This window comes from Osmia lignaria, unplaced genomic scaffold (assembly GCF_051020975.1).
Source record: "Osmia lignaria lignaria isolate PbOS001 unplaced genomic scaffold, iyOsmLign1 scaffold0005, whole genome shotgun sequence".
NCBI lineage: Eukaryota > Metazoa > Arthropoda > Insecta > Hymenoptera > Megachilidae > Osmia > Osmia lignaria.
Genome location: NW_027478162.1, coordinates 12,267,367 through 12,288,096, shown reverse-complemented (window position 1 = coordinate 12,288,096; position 20,730 = coordinate 12,267,367).

Sequence of the window (20,730 nt, the reverse complement as noted above, 5' to 3'; positions counted from 1 at the left end):
CCTTTATGAGTTAGATGAGGTTTTACAGATTTGAGGTGAGTGTAATTACAATATTTTATTAGTTGGTGTGGATTTGTTGCGCTGAGTAATTTTGTTGCTGGTGTTTCTTTGCGTTCGCGGATCGGTGTATTGCAAAGAGTAAATGGTTTTTGGCTGACCATTTACTTCCCTCCCCGCTGAGATTGAAGCGGTAGGGGTGCGTAACGTAACTCTAGTGCGTGTACTAAATAATCTTGTAGACCGACACTTCTGGGCTTCTTTCATTAATTTTAATTTTAAGGTTTGTAGAATGAAGTTGGTAATTCTTGGAATTTCTATTGTGACGGGTACGCGCTGGGACAGCAAGTGTCTTGCATGCGCTGGTTCCTAGTATTATTGATGCTTCGTCGGTTAATGTCCCGTCTTTACTTGGAAATTTTTGCGCACCTGGTGGGGTGTTTGATATATATTTCGGTCGATCGGATGGTACCGTCACTTTGAATGATTTATTCAGTTTTTATTGTTCGTTTTGATATTACTCGCTTGATCACTATGTCGTCTTTTATACCATTCCCAGTATTTATGGATTTGTCCAGGCCACGGAAGGAGATCTTTATCTCTTGGGTGAGTAGGTTTGATTTTATTTTATTTTATTTTATTATTGGTTTTTTTTTTTTTTTTTTTTTTTTTATCTTGTTTTTCCGTGTTATCTTTTTAGCGCACTGATGGTCGATTTATATGGTGCCCGGGAATGATAAACTTGTCCTACCGGCGCACGGTGCGTGAGTACCGTCGGAACTTCCGACGGTACTTAGAGGAACTGTATATTTGGGATGAAGACCGGATACTGGACATCGCCCCTCTTTTCGGGGAGAAGTAGGCCATGAACACGCTGCTCAGGTTTCCCTTTAGGAGAGGAGAAGAAGAGAAAAAAATATTTTCCTCTTTAAATTTATATATCTTTTTTGTGTTTTTTGATTATATTGATTATATTATTTCTTCTTGAATAAATTCCTTTTATCGTACATTGTTATATAGTGAATCTTCCCCTTCCTTTGGTTTTACTTGTTTTGAATAAATTTTTATTTTTTTTTTCCTGAATTTGCATGTGTTTATTTATGCGTATTCCCTGATTTCCTTATTTTTAGTTCGATTATTCCAACGTAAACACCTGTATTTGTTTCTGCATTATTGGTTGCGGTATAGGTGGTTTAATTGCAGGTGGTCGTAGTGGAACGGGTGGTAGCGTTCTCCAATTGAAGGTGTTTGGTCGTTCTATTTTTATTTCGTTCAATTCGATGTCCTCGTTTCTGGCTAAGTTTCCTTTCTTTGGGAGTTTTTTGATGGTTTTGTTGTTTTTTAGTGTCACTAGTAAGTATGTAATTGAGCTGAAGATGGCTGCCAATAGATGTATGGACCATCCATATAGTGTATGTAATGTATATCCCCTTATGATCGTGTCAATTATTAGCTTGCAGATATGAATGATTATGAAAATCATTATTACTGCAGAGCTAATAGAGCCAAACTTGATGAATTTTTCCACGAATTTATTCCACGTATTTTCTGCGATATGGGATAGCGTGTTCTCTGTAAAAAGATTGTTGATTAGTCCTCCTTGTACGCTTTCTTCTCCTAGCATGCCCCTCGCTATTGTGTTCAGCAAGGCTGATTTTTCTAGGGGGAACATAATGTGCTGTTGGAGTTCTTGGAGGTCTTCTTGTGAATAAATTCCGCTTGATGCTAATGAATTTATTTCCTTGTATTCCCAGGAGATGTTCGTATTTGGCTTTAGAATTCCTGGGTTTTGCGCTTTCCTTGGTGTTGGTGTTAGTGCTATCCAATTGTTGTTCAATTTGTAATATTGCGGAATAATTGTATTGCATTCTATCTGCGTTCCTGCTTTCATTAGTATGTGTGTTTTAGGCGTTAGAAATCGTGTTTTGTTCCCGGAGGTTACTGGTAGTTGCGTGTAGCACTTGTCTGTGTGAAATAGTTGTACTTCCTTGGGTGTGCATTTTATGATGTGCACTACTTCTCCTGCAATTCTAGCAATGTATCCTGGTTTTTCCATTAGGTTGTACGCGAATTCGTCTGGTGAAATAGAGGCTATGGATAGGGAATTATAGATTGTTCTTTTTTCTAGTTTGCATCTTTCGTTTAAAATGTCTAAGTATAGATTTTGTATTTGAGCCCTGAAGTGTTTTTCTACGTATACGAATTTTGAGTTAGTGTATGTAAGAATGTCTAGGTTTAATATTTCCTTTGACGGTTGTACGTCGTTATCGAATAGTATATTGTTTTGTGTTCTTTCGTATATAATTAATTTTGGGTGTTCGGTTTTTGTTAGTATTCTATTGCAAGTTTTGATGTCTCCTTTCGCTGCTAGCGCGAATGAGATGTCGGTTGTTTCTATTGTGTATAATGTTTCGCGATTTTTAGATGTTAGTTTTGTTACCGGACCTCGGTATAGTACGTCGTATCTAGTTTTTAAACAGTCTTCTCTCGGTAGCGCTGACCAGAAGGTGTGTCCTCCTTCCATGTCGATACAATGTTCATCCGAAAATTTACAAACTGTTCCTGATGCTAAGCGTAATTTATCGCTGTTAAGACTAACTTGCGCGGTGTATTCTATTAACGTGATTTTTATAAGGCCCTGTACGTATACTTTATTCCATGTTCCGTAGCTATCAGAATAGGACGCTCCTGTACATGAGCTTTCTATTGCGTTTCCCGCGAGACTTATTCCTACGGATTTTGTAGAGTTTACTTTTAAATTCGCGATTGTATGAAAGTTGTCGTATCTAAATATTCCGGTATTATGTATGGATTTACAGTTTTCATGGCTTATGTCTAAAAGGTATTCTTGTATCGCGTTTTCTACTGGTACTAAGTGACTGAACATTCCACATCGGAAAATTGTGCGTTGAATTTCTATTTTGCATTGTATGATTGGGACCGTTCTGAATTCTGCTAATTGTAGTAGCCGTATTGTGGTGTTGGTTACGCTAACGTCTGCATGGTGGAAGTCGCATTCCCCGGTGTCCAGTAAAGAATATGTCGATACGATCGGGTTGGTTGCGCCGCAATCGAATCCGATTATTGCTTGGCTAATTTTGAATGTGCTGATATAAATTAATAGAATTAACTTCATTGTCGGCTCTTTTCCTAGAAAGAAGGCTTATGTTATTTTCTGTGCTGCTAAATGCTTAGTTTGTTCGCATGAACTGTTTTTGGCTTTCCTTTGTAATTGATTGTTATATTATTGTTATCCCCTATTTTTAGTATTTCATATGGCCCTAGATACCAATCTTTTTCTAATTTTCCCGGTTTGGGTTCTTTGAGTAACCATACTTTGTCTCCGGTTTTGAATTCTACCGATTTAATGAATCTATCGTAGTATTCTTTTGATTTCATTTTTGAGTCAATTAGATTTTCGCGTGCCATACTAGCTATATCTCTCATGTTTTTTATTAAATTTTCCAAATAATCGCTGTGTGTAGGTAGTTGTTCTGATTTCTTTAGGGGTTCAGTCGAAGGTAGCCTAGCTGGATAAGCGAAAACCAGTTCATGTGGTGTGAATTTATGACTGGAATGAATGCTTGTGTTATAATTGAATTGTGCTAGCTCTAGAAGTTCATCCCATTCACATTTTTTTGTTGAAAAGTTTTTTAAATATTCGCAAAGTGGATGGTGTGCTCTTTCTAATGATCCATTTGATTGGGGTGAAAAAGCTGTTGTTTCGATTTTTGAGAATTTAAATCTTTTTGCAACTTGTTTCATTATTTTGCTAGTGAAATTTGTTCCTCTATCTGTGAGTACTATTTTAGGTGAGCCGAAAGTGCATATAAATTTTTTTACAAAAGCGTCTGCGACTGATTCTGCTGTCTGATCTTTTAGAGGTACTGCTACTAAGAATTTCGATAATTGGTCTTGTATGGTTAAGATGTATTTATTATTATTTTTTGTAACGTTGAGTGGACCAACTACGTCCATCGCGATTTTATCGAAAGTTTTTATTGGTGTGTCTGTTATAACCATCGGTTGTCTAGTTTTAACTCTTTTTAATTTATTTCTTTGACATTCCTCGCACTTTTTTATTTTGTTTTGAATGTCTTGTTTTAGGTTTTCCCAAAAGAATTTGTCTTTTATTCTATTGTATGTTCTATTTACGCCTGAGTGACCTCCTAGTTTTGTGGAGTGGAATTGGTCAAATATTTTATCTCTGTTTTCAGGTTTTACGTATTCGATACTGTTTAGGCATATTATTATTTTAATGTTTGTTTTATTGAAGGTGTTTTTTAATATTTCCTCTATTTCGTGCCAGTTTATATTTAATATTTTAATGTCTTTTGAAATACTGAAGATTTTTATATTTTTCCGTATAAGTAAGTCTTTTAATGTATTAAATAATTTTATCAGATTTTGTTTTATTTTTTCCGATGATGTTGCTACGTTTAAGCATAAGATAAAGAGTTTTTTGTTATTTACTTCTATTAATTCAATTTCGTTTTCGGATAGCTTGGGATTTACTTTTATATTCTTGATTTCCATTAACGCGTTGGTGTTTTTGTCTAGAGGTATGCCTTGTTGAGTAATTATTTGTACGATGTTATCGTTTCTAAATTGAATTGAGTTTTTTGTGTAAATTAAATTTTCCTGTTCCTGTTCTTCTATATTGTCTTTTTTTCCTTTATTTTCCTGTTTCTTGCGCTTAGTCGTTTTTCCCTTATTATTGCTATTCAGAGTTGCCTCTTGGTTTAACGGTTCTTGGATCTTTTTTCTTGGTCTACCCCTTCCTCTTTTGATTTTGGTGTGATTGTCGTTTGGGGCTTCTACTTTATTTTGACTTGGAATTTTTACGGGTGTCGATTTTTCGCTGATTTTTTTCTTTCCTTGCGCTCTTGTTGTAACGGAAACGTGTACGTTGTCTACTGGATTTCTCGATAATGCATCGGCGTTCACGTTTTGCTTACCCGGTTTATATACTATATTGTATTCGTAATCCGATAATTTTAGTCTCCATTTTTGTACTCTGGTATTATTGTCAGCTGTTTTTAGCCAAAGTAATGGTTTATGATCTGTGACTATTGTAAATTTATTCCCGTAAATGTAGTTTCGGAATGTTTTTATCGCGAACATTATTGCCAGAGCTTCTTTTTCGTAGGTGTCGTATTTAATTTCGGCTTCTTGCAATACACGTGATGCGTATGCAATTGGTTTATCTTTCCCGATTTCTCCTTGTGATAATACTGCACCTAGAGCGTATTTAGATGCGTCTGTCGTAATAACGTATGGTTTCTCGAATTGTGGATACTGTAGGATGGGTGCGTTGCATAATATTTCCTTGAGTTTTACAAAAGCGTCTTGCTGTTCCGTGTTCCAGGAAAATTTCGTGTCTTTTTGCAGTAAACTCGTTAGAGGTTTTGCAATTTTTGCAAAATTATTTATGAATCGTCTATAGTATCCTGCGAGTCCCAAGAATTCTCTTATGTTCTTGACGTTCTTGGGAGTAGGAAATTTTTGGACAGCTTCCGTTTTTGCTGGGTCGGGTTTTATCCCTTCCCCACTTATTATATGACCTAGGAAGCATACTTCTGCTTTAAGAAATTCGCATTTTTCGGGTTCGAGTTTTAATTTTACTTTTCTTAATTTCTGAGCGACTATGTTGAATCTCATATTGAGTTCTTCTAGGTTTTCTCCAAATACTATAATATCGTCAATGAAGACAAAGCAGATTTTTCCAATTGAGTCTCCTAAGGTTGTATTTATTACTCTCTGAAAGGTTCGTGGTGAATTTCTTAATCCGAAAGGTAGGACGTTGAATTCGAATCGTCCTAGTGGATGTATGCTGAAAGCTGTCTTATGTATATCCCTTGGGTTCATTTTGATTTGATGGAAGCCTGATTTTAGATCTATTACGTGATATAGTTTTGCTTGTCCTAACTGGTCGAAAATTTCGGTTATGTTTGGAAGTAGATATGGGTCTGGAATCGTTTTTTCATTTAGTTTCCTGTAGTCTATCACTAGTCTCCATCTTTTTTTTCCTTCAGCTGTTTCTTTCTTTTTGACTACCCAAGTTGGAGCGTTAAAAGCACTTTTTGAATGTCTGACAAAACCGTTTGCAATTAATTTTTCTGTTTCCTTTACTGCCGTTTCTTTTAGCCTATGTGGTAAAGGGAATTGTTTTACGTATACAGGTTTTTCGTCCGTTAGGTTAATTTCGTGTTGTTCTGTATTATATGATTCTATTTTATCTCCTTCTACCCAAAATATATCGTTATTATCCTCAATTAGTTCCTTCATTATAGTTCTGTTTCCTTCTGATAGATTTCCTAATCGAATTTTTCCTAATAGTTTGTCTCGTCGATTTTCCGTTTCTTTGCTTTCCATTGCAATATTATCTTCCTTGTTTTCGGCAAAACTGATTTTTCCTACTTCTAATATTTCGCTTTCGTTTATTTTTGGTAGATTTCCTGTTTCTTGAAATCCTTCCAGTATATCTTCTACATCGTACGAAGCATAGTTATATTTGTTTTCTAAAGGGTCGGTTTCGTTTTTGAATTTGATGTTTGTATTCTCGTCCACTTTGGTTAGAAATTCTGTATAGTCGTAAGAGTCTATTTCACATTTTTCTTCTTGATTGTCGAGTACTGTATTTATACTGTTTATTATCTGTTCTATGTATTTGTTATCTGTTTCTAAATGTTCCTCGGGATTTGATGACGTCGTCTTTTCTGTATCTATTGTCACGTTACCTGGTTCGTTATTTAATTTGTCCACTATGTTTAATAAATGTAGTGTGTCGTTATTGAGGCTAACGTCCCAGTTTCCTGTCATATTATCCGGTTGCGGAAGGTCTTGGCTTGCACTGTCTTTGTCGCTCGTGTTTTCGCTGATTTCTGTTTGGTGCAAGGTTCCTGCGTCCGTATGTACAGGGGTCAGTGTCTCGTTCGCGTGAGTCGTGTCTTGAAGTATTTTGTTGAGGAAGCATTTTTGCTCGTCTGTTAGTTTTGGTAACTGATGTAAAGCTAATGTTTGACTTGTTATATTTGCCTCTCCTGATTTTAGTTCGAATTTTCCATTATTTATTTCTACGTATCCCTCGTCTAATCTTAATTTTTGTTCCAGGAGTACTTTTATTCCTAATATTCCGTCATATGGTATTGAAAAGTCCTGTGGTGCTACATGAAAATCGAAATATTGGTAGTTTATCGGTATTCTTACTGCTCCTAAAGTTTGCAATGGTTTGTCTGTAATGCCTGAGAGTAATATTTTTCTGTCTTGTAATATTGCGTTTATAGGAATTTGGTCTTTTTTTATAATATTTAGTTGTGCACCGCTGTCAATAAGGAGGTTGCATTCCTTTCTTGTGTAAGGATTTTCTATTGTAATGTATTGTAATAGGTTCTCCAATCTCAGTGAATACGTTGCCATTCTTGTTGTTATTCTTTCTTCTTTTATGATTTGATCATCGGGCAAGTTGGGTCCTAGCGTTTTTTCTTGTTCTGATTCCTTTGGCTTCGTACTGTCGTTAATTTTATGTGTTTTGAGCGGCTCATCCTTGCTCCTCCCTATGCGCTCTCTCCAGGAGGAGTTTATTCGTTTCCCGATCTGTACTGTTGATGGTTTTGCCCTCTGTAGCATTCTTCTGTTGTGTGATTCGTACTTTTGCATAGGTTGCAGATTTTTCCGGCGCTGTTTTCCAGGCTTTTTAGTTTCCTGCATGCGTCTATTTGGTGTCCTGGCTCTTTGCAGTAGGAACAGATATCTCTTTTTTGTGCTCGTAGTTCGATGGCTTTTAGTTTCCTACATTCCTCTATTGTGTGATTTGGGGTTTTACAATACTCGCAGAATCTTCGTAGTTCGCTTGTGTGTTTCTGATTGGCCCTATTGTCATTACTATTTTTAAAATAATTACTATCGTTGTGATTGTATTTTCTGTGGTAGTTACTCCTATATGAATCATTTGATTTTTGTTGAGGTTTCCTTGGCTCGTGGCAGTCTTCTGCCGAGTGTCCTAGTCGCTTACAAAGTTGGCATTTAATTTGATTTGTTCTGGTTTGGAAAACTCTTGCTTCCTCGCAATTTGCCGCGCTGTGGCCTTCTTCCTTACAGATTGTACACATGACTAATTGGAGATCGTTGGGTTTTGTTGTTGGGCAAGTTTTTGCTGTGTGGCCCGCTTCGTCGCACAGTTGGCACGTAGGTGTTGGACAATCTTTTGTTGTATGATACCTGCTATTACAGATTTCGCAAAGTTCTGTAATTTTTGGGAATTTCGTGCAGGTGTTTGGTTCGTGACCGGTTCCTCCGCATTTCCAACATGTCTCGTATTCGATTATAAACGGGCATTCGCTGACCGTGTGCCCCTTTATTTGGCAGTATTGGCAGTGCTGTCCCTTTACTTTGTTCATCTTACATGCATCTGTTGAATGTCCTGGAGTGTTGCAATGTTTGCAAATGAGTTCTATTTTCTTTTTGGCCAGTTTGCAGTTATACGATATGTGATCCTTGCTTTTGCAATATACGCATGCCGCGTTCTTGCAAAATAAGGCTTCATGATTTAGGTCTTGGCATATTTGACACATATATATTGCTGAGTTTGCGTCGTGTTTCCCGAGACTGTACAGTATGTTAGCCGGTTTGTTTCTCAATATGTCCTGTTTTCCTAACTTTGTTTCTACTTCGATTGCTTCCTTTATAAGGGCAGCTATATTGTCTTTTTGTTTTAGTTCTAATCTGATTTCTTGCCTTAGTCCGTTTTTAAAGCTTTTTTCTGCATCGGTTTTTATGGCTTTGTCGAATTCTTGTATAGCTTGCTGGGTTATACCTGCTTCTGTTTTCTTTAGTTCTTTGATCTGGATTACTAGTTCTTGTAGTCTGTTCCCGTAACTGAGCACTGTTTCGTCCGGTCTTTGCGTTAGTTCTGTTAATTTTCCATATAGGGTGTGTATATTTTCAGTGGATGGAAATAGTATTCTTATTGCTGTGATAAAATCATTTAAGTTATCTAAGGGTGTATTTATTAATGCTTTGTATACTTCGCCTTTTAGTTTTACTTTCACAATTTGAATTAGGGCTGGTTCGTCTGTGGGTGTTATGGTGTTTTTGGCGTGCTTTAATTTTTCTATGTATTCTGTGACTGACATATTTTTCCCGTCGAATTCGGGTACTAGGGTTGCTACGTATTTTAGGGGTAATCTTAGGGGTTGGATTTGAATTTGTTGGTCTGTCATTTTCTTTTTCGGACTTGCGCAGATGAGTGTTAAATTTTCTTTGCTATTCTCTCCGTCCAGATTTCCTATTAGGCTTGGTTGCTCTGTGATTCCTTCGATTTCGAGTAGGGATATGTCGTTTTTGTAGCTATTGTTTATTGTTTCGTTTAATGTTTCGGTATTATTTCTGTTATCCTGGGGACTTATTCGGATTAGTGGGGATGCGAAACTTCCTGTTTGTTTGTTATTATCGGCTTCGTTACTTGGATTAATTGTAAATCCTATATTCTTGTTTTGCCAGTTGGCACTTTCGTTTTCTGTTTGGTTAGTGTTTATTGCTAGATTTTTAACGTTCTTTGTTTTGGGTATTGCACCTAGATTTGTATTCGCGTTTGACACCTCGGCTGTGACTTCTGGTGTGAAGTCGAATGTTCTTCGTTCTGTTGGTGAACGCGGTGTTTTACGGCTTTGTAAAAAAGCTGATGCGTAATTACGATCTTCTACGATACTTTTAAGTTCAGGATTTTCTTGTGTCCTGCTTCTTGTTAATCTATTTCCGTCCGTAGTATTTTTGTTATCCGTTGGTTTAAAATTTTTATTATTCATTTGAAATTTTCATTATTTGTGATTATTTAGAGAGTAAGTGAGTTCGTTTTATGTTTAAGTATTTCTTTATGTATGCTTTGTAGCAGTATTTCAATAAATTGCTTGTGTTGTATATAAAATTGATTCGAAAGTGAATGACTTGGATTCTTCTAAAGTTGCAGGCAAAGATTTATATTCTCTAGCTAGATTTTTTTCTTGAATTTACCCTATATTACAGGTTAGTAGCGTTCGTTGGCGTTCGATTCGTACCGGAACCACTGTAAAGTCGCGGAGTTCTCTCTCTCACTGAGTCCTCGGCGTACTTTATGAAATGTGATCTGCGTTGTCAGGTAGATAGAGGTTCTCACTTACCTTTCGCTGGGTTGGGTAGAACCTATCTATGGACTGAACCTGTGGTGTGTGTGTCGTCCAAGTGTTGGAGCGGTAGGGTAGATGTTCGAGTGAAGATCACGCACTTTCGATCACAATGAATGTTTATTCGTAACTGGTACAGTTCTTGATTCGCGCGCGGTTACAATCGAGTCTTACAGAATCTTGCTCTGTCGAAGCCCTGAGCTTCGTAGCAGAGTCATAAACGCTAGACTTAGTTAATTTATCGATATTACCGGAATCTTGCTCTGTCGAAGTCCTGAGCTTCGTAGCAGAGTCGTGTAGATTCTAGAGTATCGAACTCTGAACGGTACTTCGCGGATTATATTCGCGGATTTTGGTACTTGTACTTGAATTTCGAACTGCGCCTACGAGAACTTCTTACGAGAACTATTGGTAATATTGACTGTGTACGGGCGGGCCCGGTCGCGTTATTTTATATTGACAAATGAGGTCGACATTTGATTTGGCAATTCGGGTGAACCACCTCATTCGGATCGTCAGCGTTCTCGCCGTACGACGACCCGGCTGAGTTGCTCACTCAGAATTTGCGGAACGATGAATTTGGATGGTGCAATGGAAGTTTAAAGAATTTAGTTGATGAAATAGGAGTTCCAAGAATGCGTCGTAGGACGTGACAATACATATGTTGTCCTGATTTGAATTGTGAAATCGATTGCAAAATTAAGGAAGTTTATGTTTATTTATATGTATATAGAATGCGTCACAGGACGTGACAGAACATAAAAAGTAGGAAACTTAATTCTCTGCAAATAAGTTCTCTTAACATTTTGCCATAGCTGGCTTCGTTTCCGAGATATTTGCAGATTTATCTCAAGGGAAGGGGCCTGACGGACATATTTCGAGATATTTCTTCTTCTTGTTGTCCTTCTTCTGCACAGCTAAGCTGGAAGTGGCATTTACAGCTCGCAATCGTGCAGAGTTATCTCAAAGAAAGGGGCCACGGTGTTTCTGTATCTCTATTATGTTGGTGCGGCTTCGGAACTTTTAAATACCTCGATATATCTCGAAAACTACGCTTCTGATCAAAAAATATCATAGAACATAAATTGTAGGAAACATAATTCTCTACAAAAAACGTCTCTTAACATTTTGCCATAGCTCGCTTCGTTTCCGAGATATTTGCAGATTCAGCTCAAAGGAACTGGCCTGACGGACATATTTCGAGATATTTCTTCTTCTTGTTGTTCTTCCTCTGCACAGCTAAGCTGGAAGTGGCATTTGCAGCTCGCAATAGTGCAGAGTTATCTCAAAGAAAGGGGCCACCGTGTTTCTGTATCTCTATTATGTTGGTGCGGCTTCGGAACTTTTAAATATCTTGATATATCTCGAGAACTACGCATCTGATCAAAAAATATCATACAACATGAAAAGTAGGAAACTTAATTCTCTACAAAAAAGGTCTCTCAACATTTTGCCATAGCTCGCTTCGTTTCCGAGATATTTGCAGATTTATCTCAAGGGAAGGGGCCTGACGGACATATTTCGAGATATTCCTTCTTCTTGTTGTTCTTCTTCTGCACAGCTAAGGTGGAAGTGGCATTTGCGGCTCGCACTAGTGCAGAGTTATCTCAAAGAAAGGGGCCACGGTGTTTCTGTATCCCTATTATGTTGGTGCGGCTTCGGAACTTTTAAATATCTCGATATATCTCGAAAACTACGCTTCTGATCAAAAAATATCCTAGAACATAAATTGTAGGAAACATAATTCTCTACAAAAAACGTCTCTTAACATTTTGCCATAGCTCGCTTCGTTTCCGAGATATTTGCAGATTTATCTCAAGGGAAGGGGCCTGACGGACATATTTCGAGATATTTCTTCTTCTTGTTGTTCTTCTTCTGCACAGCTAAACTGGAAGTGGCATTTCCAGCTCGCAATAGTGCAGAGTTATCTCAAAGAGAGGGGCCACGGTGTTTCTGTATCTCTATTATGTTGGTGCGGCTTCGGAACTTTTAAATATCTTGATATATCTCGAGAACTACGCATCTGATCAAAAAATATCATAGAACATAAAAAGTAGGAAACTTAATTCTCTACAAAAAAGGTCTCTCAACATTTTGCCATAGCTCGCTTCGTTTCCGAGATATTTGCAGATTTATCTCAAGGGAAGGGGCCTGACGGACATATTTCGAGATATTTCTTCTTCTTGTTGTTCTTCTTCTGCACAGCTAAGCTGGAAGTGGCATTTGCGGCTCGCACTAGTGCAGAGTTATCTCAAAGAAAGGGGCCACGGTGTTTCTGTATCCCTATTATGTTGGTGCGGCTTCGGAACTTTTAAATATCTCGATATATCTCGAAAACTACGCTTCTGATCAAAAAATATCATAGAACATAAATTGTAGGAAACATAATTCTCTACAAAAAACGTCTCTTAACATTTTGCCATAGCTCGCTTCGTTTCCGAGATATTTGCAGATTTATCTCAAGGGAAGGGGCCTGACGGACATATTTCGAGATATTTCTTCTTCTTGTTGTTCTTCTTCTGCACAGCTAAGCTGGAAGTGGCATTTGCGGCTCGCACTAGTGCAGAGTTATCTCAACGAAAGGGGCCACGGTGTTTCTGTATCTCTATTATGTTGGTGCGGCTTCGGAACTTTTAAATATCTCGATATATCTCGAAAACTACGCTTCTGATCAAAAAATATCATAGAACATAAATTGTAGGAAACATAATTCTCTACAAAAAAGGTCTCTTAACATTTTGCCATAGCTCTCTTCGTTTCCGAGATATTTGCAGATTCAGCTCAAAGGAACTGGCCTGACGGACATATTTCGAGATATTTCTTCTTCTTGTTGTTCTTCCTCTGCACAGCTAAGCTGGAAGTGGCATTTGCAGCTCGCAATAGTGCAGAGTTATCTCAAAGAAAGGGGCCACGGTGTTTCTGTATCTCTATTATGTTGGTGCGGCTTTGGAACTTTTAAATATCTCGATATATCTCGAAAACTACGCTTCTGGTCAAAAAATATCATAGAACATAAATTGTAGAAAACATAATTCTCTACAAAAAAGGTCTCTTAACATTTTGCCATAGCTCGCTTCGTTTCCGAGATATTTGCAGATATATCTCAAGGGAAGGGGCCTGACGGACATATTTCGAGATATGTCTTCTTCTTGTTGTTCTTCTTCTGCACAGCTAAGCTGGAAGTGGCATTTACAGCTCGCAATAGTGCAGAGTTATCTCAAAGAGAGGGGCCACGGTGTTTCGGTATCTCTATTATGTTGGTGCGGCTTCGGAACTTTTAAATATCTTGATATATCTCGAGAACTACGCATCTGATCAAAAAATATCATAGAACATGAAAAGTAGGAAACTTAATTCTCTACAAAAAAGGTCTCTCAACATTTTGCCATAGCTCGCTTCGTTTCCGAGATATTTGCAGATTTATCTCAAGGGAAGGGGCCTGACGGACATATTTCGAGATATTCCTTCTTCTTGTTGTTCTTCTTCTGCACAGCTAAGGTGGAAGTGGCATTTGCGGCTCGCACTAGTGCAGAGTTATCTCAAAGAAAGGGGCCACGGTGTTTCTGTATCCCTATTATGTTGGTGCGGCTTCGGAACTTTTAAATATCTCGATATATCTCGAAAACTACGCTTCTGATCAAAAAATATCCTAGAACATAAATTGTAGGAAACATAATTCTCTACAAAAAACGTCTCTTAACATTTTGCCATAGCTCGCTTCGTTTCCGAGATATTTGCAGATTTATCTCAAGGGAAGGGGCCTGACGGACATATTTCGAGATATTTCTTCTTCTTGTTGTTCTTCTTCTGCACAGCTAAACTGGAAGTGGCATTTCCAGCTCGCAATAGTGCAGAGTTATCTCAAAGAGAGGGGCCACGGTGTTTCTGTATCTCTATTATGTTGGTGCGGCTTCGGAACTTTTAAATATCTTGATATATCTCGAGAACTACGCATCTGATCAAAAAATATCATAGAACATAAAAAGTAGGAAACTTAATTCTCTACAAAAAAGGTCTCTCAACATTTTGCCATAGCTCGCTTCGTTTCCGAGATATTTGCAGATTTATCTCAAGGGAAGGGGCCTGACGGACATATTTCGAGATATTTCTTCTTCTTGTTGTTCTTCTTCTGCACAGCTAAGCTGGAAGTGGCATTTGCGGCTCGCACTAGTGCAGAGTTATCTCAAAGAAAGGGGCCACGGTGTTTCTGTATCCCTATTATGTTGGTGCGGCTTCGGAACTTTTAGATATCTCGATATATCTCGAAAACTACGCTTCTGATCAAAAAATATCATAGAACATAAATTGTAGGAAACATAATTCTCTACAAAAAACGTCTCTTAACATTTTGCCATAGCTCGCTTCGTTTCCGAGATATTTGCAGATTTATCTCAAGGGAAGGGGCCTGACGGACATATTTCGAGATATTTCTTCTTCTTGTTGTTCTTCTTCTGCACAGCTAAGCTGGAAGTGGCATTTGCGGCTCGCACTAGTGCAGAGTTATCTCAACGAAAGGGGCCACGGTGTTTCTGTATCTCTATTATGTTGGTGCGGCTTCGGAACTTTTAAATATCTCGATATATCTCGAAAACTACGCTTCTGATCAAAAAATATCATAGAACATAAATTGTAGGAAACATAATTCTCTACAAAAAAGGTCTCTTAACATTTTGCCATAGCTCTCTTCGTTTCCGAGATATTTGCAGATTTATCTCAAGGGAAGGGGCCTGACGGACATATTTCGAGATATTTCTTCTTCTTGATGTTCTTCTTCTGCACAGCTAAGCTGGAAGTGGCATTTGCAGCTCGCAATAGTGCAGAGTTATCTCAAAGAAAGGGGCCACGGTGTTTCTGTATCTCTATTATGTTGGTGCGGCTTCGGAACTTTTAAATATCTTGATATATCTCGAGAACTACGCATCTGATCAAAAAATATCATAGAACATAAAACGTAGGAAACTTAATTCTCTACAAAAAAGGTCTCTCAACATTTTGCCATAGCTCGCTTCGTTTCCGAGATATTTGCAGATTTATCTCAAGGGAAGGGGCCTGACGGACATATTTCGAGATACTTCTTCTTCTTGTTGTTCTTCTTCTGCACAGCTAAGCTGGAAGTGGCATTTGCGGCTCGCACTAGTGCAGAGTTATCTCAACGAAAGGGGCCACGGTGTTTCTGTATCTCTATTATGTTGGTGCGGCTTCGGAACTTTTAAATATCTCGATATATCTCGAAAACTACGCTTCTGATCAAAAAATATCATAGAACATAAATTGTAGGAAACTTAATTCTCTACAAAAAAGGTCTCTTAACATTTTGCCATAGCTCTCTTCGTTTCCGAGATATTTGCAGATTTATCTCAAGGGAAGGGGCCTGACGGACATATTTCGAGATATTTCTTCTTCTTGTTGTTCTTCTGCACAGCTAAGCTGGAAGTGGCATTTGGAGCTCGCAATAGTGCATAGTTATCTGAAAGAAAGGGGCCACGGTGTTTCTGTATCTCTATTATGTTGGTGCGGCTTCGGAACTTTTAAATATCTTGATATATCTCGAGAACTACGCATCTAATCAAAAAATATCATAGAACATAAAAAGTAGGAAACTTAATTCTCTACAAAAAAGGTCTCTTAACATTTTGCCATAGCTCGCTTCGTTTCCGAGATATTTGCAGATTTATCTCAAGGGAAGGGGCCTGACGGACATATTTCGAGATATTTCTTCTTCTTGTTGTTCTTCTGCACAGCTAAGCTGGAAGTGGCATTTGGAGCTCGCAATAGTGCATAGTTATCTGAAAGAAAGGGGCCACGGTGTTTCTGTATCTCTATTATGTTGGTGCGGCTTCGGAACTTTTAAATATCTTGATATATCTCGAAAACTACGCTTCCGATCAAAAAATATCATAGAACATAAATTGTAGGAAACATAATTCTCTACAAAAAAGGTCTCTTAACATTTTGCCATAGCTCGCTTCGTTTGCGAGATATTTGCAGATATATCTCAAGGGAAGGGGCCTGACGGACATATTTCGAGATATGTCTTCTTCTTGTTGTTCTTCTTCTGCACAGCTAAGCTGGAAGTGACATTTACAGCTCGCAATAGTGCAGAGTTATCTCAAAGAAAGGGGCCACGGTGTTTCTGTATCTCTATTATGTTGGTGCGGCTTCGGAACTTTTAAATATCTTGATATATCCCGAGAACTACGCATCTGATCAAAAAATATCATAGAACATAAAAAGTAGGAAACTTAATTCTCTACAAAAAACGTCTCTTAACATTTTGCCATAGCTCGCTTCGTTTCCGAGATATTTGCAGATTTATCTCAAGGGAAGGGGCCTGACGGACATATTTCGAGATATTTCTTCTTCTTGTTGTTCTTCTTCTGCACAGCTAAACTGGAAGTGGCATTTCCAGCTCGCAATAGTGCAGAGTTATCTCAAAGAGAGGGGCCACGGTGTTTCTGTATCTCTATTATGTTGGTGCGGCTTCGGAACTTTTAAATATCTTGATATATCTCGAGAACTACGCATCTGATCAAAAAATATCATAGAACATAAAAAGTAGGAAACTTAATTCTCTACAAAAAAGGTCTCTCAACATTTTGCCATAGCTCGCTTCGTTTCCGAGATATTTGCAGATTTATCTCAAGGGAAGGGGCCTGACGGACATATTTCGAGATATTTCTTCTTCTTGTTGTTCTTCTTCTGCACAGCTAAGCTGGAAGTGGCATTTGCGGCTCGCACTAGTGCAGAGTTATCTCAAAGAAAGGGGCCACGGTGTTTCTGTATCCCTATTATGTTGGTGCGGCTTCGGAACTTTTAAATATCTCGATATATCTCGAAAACTACGCTTCTGATCAAAAAATATCATAGAACATAAATTGTAGGAAACATAATTCTCTACAAAAAACGTCTCTTAACATTTTGCCATAGCTCGCTTCGTTTCCGAGATATTTGCAGATTTATCTCAAGGGAAGGGGCCTGACGGACATATTTCGAGATATTTCTTCTTCTTGTTGTTCTTCTTCTGCACAGCTAAGCTGGAAGTGGCATTTGCGGCTCGCACTAGTGCAGAGTTATCTCAACGAAAGGGGCCACGGTGTTTCTGTATCTCTATTATGTTGGTGCGGCTTCGGAACTTTTAAATATCTCGATATATCTCGAAAACTACGCTTCTGATCAAAAAATATCATAGAACATAAAAAGTAGGAAACTTAATTCTCTACAAAAAAGGTCTCTTAACATTTTGCCATAGCTCTCTTCGTTTCCGAGATATTTGCAGATTTATCTCAAGGGAAGGGGCCTGACGGACATATTTCGAGATATTTCTTCTTCTTGTTGTTCTTCTTCTGCACAGCTAAGCTGGAAGTGGCATTTGCAGCTCGCAATAGTGCAGAGTTATCTCAAAGAAAGGGGCCACGGTGTTTCTGTATCTCTATTATATTGGTGCGGCTTCGGAACTTTTAGATATCTTGATATATCTCGAGAACTACGCATCTGATCAAAAAATATCATAGAACATAAAAAGTAGGAAACTTAATTCTCTACAAAAAAGGTCTCTTAACATTTTGCCATAGCTCGCTTCGTTTCCGAGATATTTGCAGATTTATCTCAAGGGAAGGGGCCTGACGGACATATTTCGAGATATTTCTTCTTCTTGTTGTTCTTCTTCTGCACAGCTAAGCTGGAAGTGGCATTTACAGCGCCCAATAGTGCAGAGTTATCTCAAAGAAAGGGGCCACGGTGTTTCTGTATCTCTATTATGTTGGTGCGGCTTCGGAACTTTTAAATATCTTGATATATCTCGAGAACTACGCATCTGATCAAAAAATATCATAGAACATAAAAAGTAGGAAGCTTAATTCTCTACAAAAGAGGTCTCTTAACATTTTGCCATAGCTCGCTTCGTTTCCGAGATATTTGCAGATTTATCTCAAGGGAAGGGGCCTAACGGACATATTTCGAGATATTTCTTCTTCTTGTTGTTCTTCTTCTGCACAGCTAAACTGGAAGTGGCATTTCCAGCTCGCAGTAGTGCAGAGTTATCTCAAAGAGAGGGGCCACGGTGTTTCTGTATCTCTATTATGTTGGTGCGGCTTCGGAACTTTTAAATATCTCGATATATCTCGAAAACTACGCTTCTGATCAAAAAATATCATACAACATAAATTGTAGGAAACATAATTCTCTACAAAAAAGGTCTCTTAACATTTTGCCATAGCTCGCTTCGTTTCCGAGATATTTGCAGATATATCTCAAGGGAAGGGGCCTGACGGACATATTTCGAGATATTTCTTCTTCTTGTTGTTCTTCCTCTGCACAGCTAAGCTGGAAGTGGCATTTTCAGCTCGCAATAGTGCAGAGTTATCTCAAAGAAAGGGGCCACGGTGTTTCTGTATCTCTATTATGTTGGTGCGGCTTCGGAACTTTTAAATATCTTGATATATCTCGAGAACTACGCATCAGATCAAAAAATATTATAGAACATAAAAAGTAGGAAACTTAATTCTCTACAAAAAAGGTCTCTTAACATTTTGCCATAGCTCTCTTCGTTTCCGAGATATTTGCAGATTTATCTCAAGGGAAGGGGCCTGACGGACATATTTCGAGATATTTCTTCTTCTTGTTGTTCTTCTTCTGCACAGCTAAGCTGGAAGTGGCATTTACAGCTCGCAATACTGCAGAGTTATCTCAAAGAAAGAGGCCACGGTGTTTCTGTATCCCTATTATGTTGGTGCGGCTTCGGAACTTTTAAATATCTCGATACTTCTCGAAAACTACGCTTCTGATCAAAAAATATCATAGAACATAAATTGTAGGAAACATAATTCTCTACAAAAAACGTCTCTTAACATTTTGCCATAGCTCGCTTCGTTTCCGAGATATTTGCAGATTCAGCTCAAAGGAACTGGCCTGACGGACATATTTCGAGATATTTCTTCTTCTTGTTGTTCTTCTTCTGCACAGCTAAGCTGGAAGTGGCATTTGCGGCTCGCACTAGTGCAGAGTTATCTCAAAGAAAGGGGCCACGGTGTTTCTGTATCCCTATTATGTTGGTGCGGCTTCGGAACTTTTAAATATCTCGATATATCTCGAAAACTACGCTTCTGATCAAAAAATATCATAGAACATAAATTGTAGGAAACATAATTCTCTACAAAAAACGTCTCTTAACATTTTGCCATAGCTCGCTTCGTTTCCGAGATATTTGCAGATTTATCTCAAGGGAAGGGGCCTGACGGACATATTTCGAGATATTTCTTCTTCTTGTTGTTCTTCTTCTGCACAGCTAAGCTGGAAGTGGCATTTGCGGCTCGCACTAGTGCAGAGTTATCTCAACGAAAGGGGCCACGGTGTTTCTGTATCTCTATTATGTTGGTGCGGCTTCGGAACTTTTAAATATCTTGATATATCTCGAGAACTACGCATCTGATCAAAAAATATCATAGAACATAAAAAGTAGGAAGCTTAATTCTCTACAAAAGAGGTCTCTTAACATTTTGCCATAGCTCGCTTCGTTTCCGAGATATTTGCAGATTTATCTCAAGGGAAGGGGCCTAACGGACATATTTCGAGATATTTCTTCTTCTTGTTGTTCTTCTTCTGCACAGCTAAACTGGAAGTGGCATTTCCAGCTCGCAGTAGTGCAGAGTTATCTCAAAGAGAGGGGCCACGGTGTTTCTGTATCTCTATTATGTTGGTGCGGCTTCGGAACTTTTAAATATCTCGATATATCTCGAAAACTACGCTTCTGATCAAAAAATATCATACAACATAAATTGTAGGAAACATAATTCTCTACAAAAAAGGTCTCTTAACATTTTGCCATAGCTCGCTTCGTTTCCGAGATATTTGCAGATATATCTCAAGGGAAGGGGCCTGACGGACATATTTCGAGATATTTCTTCTTCTTGTTGTTCTTCCTCTGCACAGCTAAGCTGGAAGTGGCATTTTCAGCTCGCAATAGTGCAGAGTTATCTCAAAGAAAGGGGCCACGGTGTTTCTGTATCCCTATTATGTTGGTGCGGCTTCGGAACTTTTAAATATCTCGATATATCTCGAAAACTACGCTTCTGATCAAAAAATATCATAGAACATAAATTGTAGGAAACATAATTCTCTACAAAAAAGGTCTCTTAACATTTTGCCATAGCTCTCTTCGTTTCCGAGATATTTGCAGATTTATCTCAAGGGAAGGGGCCTGACGGACATATTTCGAGATATTTCTTCTTCTTGTTGTTCTTCTTCTGCACAGCTAAGCTGGAAGTGGCATTTACAGCTCGCAATACTGCATAGTTATCTCAAAGAAAGGGGCCACGGTGTTTCTGTATCCCTATTATGTTGGTGCGGCTTCGGAACTTTTAAATATCTCGATATATCTCGAAAACTACGCTTCTGATCAAAAAATATCATAGAACATAAATTGTAGGAAACATAATTCTCTACAAAAAACGTCTCTTAACATTTTGCCATAGCTCGCTTCGTTTCCGAGATATTTGCAGATTCAGCTCAAAGGAACTGGCCTGACGGACATATTTCGAGATATTTCTTCTTCTTGTTGTTCTTCCTCTGCACAGCT